Here is a 2024-nt window from a genome sequence, read left to right as displayed (position 1 = left end):
TGGGATCGTGCCTAGTGTTCTTATGGTTATGGGTACCTACAATTTCCACTGGCATATCCCATATCCTTCTTATTTCTATTTTCAGATCTTGAAACTTATCAATCTTTTTTCTCTCTTTCTCTTCTACTCTGGTGTCCCATGGTATTGCGACATCAATGAGTGGTACTTTCTTGATTTTGTCAATCAACGTTACGTCTGGTCTATTTCCACGTATCACCCTCTCTGCTCTGATACCATAGTCCCAGAGGATCTTTGCTTGATCGTTTTCTATCACCTTCAGATTAGTGTTCTTACCACTTATTACTGCAAGGTAGCTGGTGTTTCTCGCACAGGCTCCAGTGGAGGGCTTTTGCCACTGAATCATGCCTCTTTTAGTACTGGTTCTTTGCAAGTGCCGGACATTCGCTTTCTATGTGGTTTATGGTCTCGTTTTTCATATTAAATTTCCTGCATATGGGTGAAATGTTCCCATCTATCGTCTTTGGACATATCTGGTTCTTAGGGCCTGGTCTTGTGCCGCTGTTAGCATTCCTTCTGTTTTCTTCTTGAATTCTCCCATCTGTAGCCATTGCCATGTTTCATCGCTGGCAAGACCTTCAGTCTGTCTCATGTTCTGTCCGTGCATTGGTTTGTTGTGCAATTCCTCTGTTCTGTTTGTCATTCTCCTGTCTCTGATATTTCTGGGCTTTCGTCTACTTTTATCAGTCCTTCTTCCCATGCACTCTTGAGCCACTCGTCTTCACTAGTTTTCAGATATTGCCCTAGTGCTCTGTTCTCGATGTTGACGCAGTCTTCTATGCTTAGTAACCCTCTCCCTCCTTCCTTTCGTGTTATGTATAGTCTGTCTGTATTTGCTCTTGGTGTAGTGCTCCTGCGCTGTATATGATTACTGGTACTACCCATGTGTTTATGGCTTTCATCATATTTCAGGCGTTGAGTTTTGACTTGAGTATCGCCTTAAGTCTTTGCATGTATGCTTTCTTTTCTGGAAAAGGTCAGACAATAGATGAAACCGGATATGGAAATAACAAAGATCCCGTCCATGAAAGCCTACAATTATTAATATTATATTAGTAGTAGAAGTAGTAGTAGTAGTAGTAGTAGTAGTAGTAGTAGTAGTAGTAGTAGTAGTAGTAGTAGTAAAAACGCACCTGCAGTGACACCAATAAATTAATCATTTGTTTTCAGGATTTTATTAAAAACCGCTGATCCGTTCCTGAGATATTTTCCTGGGAAGATTTAATGCTTTTCCCAAATCTGATTCTGTTTGGGTGTTAATAGAATATTTCAAGAACGGATGCACGCGTTTTAGAGAAACCGAAAACAAATTATGAACTTTATCGTATCATCTAACATATAAAGGCGTTATTGAAATGATAATTACTAATAATAATAATAATAATAATATATTTCTCTTAATACGGAATCAGGTGGGACTGGTATGCAAATGAAAACAGTAACATAATGGTGTGTCTAAGGTATGGTATGATATATATATATATATATATATATATATATATATATATATATATATATAGTATATATATATATATATGATATATATATATATAATATATTACTTTTTATTAATTATATTAATATATATATATATTATATATATGTATATATATATATAGATTAATTATATGTACAATATAATTATATATAATATATATAATATATATATACTTATATATATATATATATTAATTAAATTAAATTTAATTTATATATTTATTCATTTATTTATCTAAGACACACCATTATGTTACTGTTTTCATTTGCATACCAGTTTCCAATTTTAGAGGTTCTCCTTTTGGCCTTCACTGGACCCATCAAACCGCGGCCCGTTTTGATGAACTGTTGTTGTATTTAGTTTTCTTGAATAACTAGTTCGTCTTTGTCATAACTGATTTTGAATAGACTGGTCTCGGATTTCTTGCTGAACACATATACACACCCAGACATTTACATAATTGCACGTATATATATATATATATATATATATATATATATATATATAT

The sequence above is a fragment of the Macrobrachium nipponense genome, chromosome 33, assembly GCF_015104395.2.
Source record: "Macrobrachium nipponense isolate FS-2020 chromosome 33, ASM1510439v2, whole genome shotgun sequence".
Lineage (NCBI taxonomy): Eukaryota > Metazoa > Arthropoda > Malacostraca > Decapoda > Palaemonidae > Macrobrachium > Macrobrachium nipponense.
Note: the sequence above shows the minus strand (reverse complement) of the source record.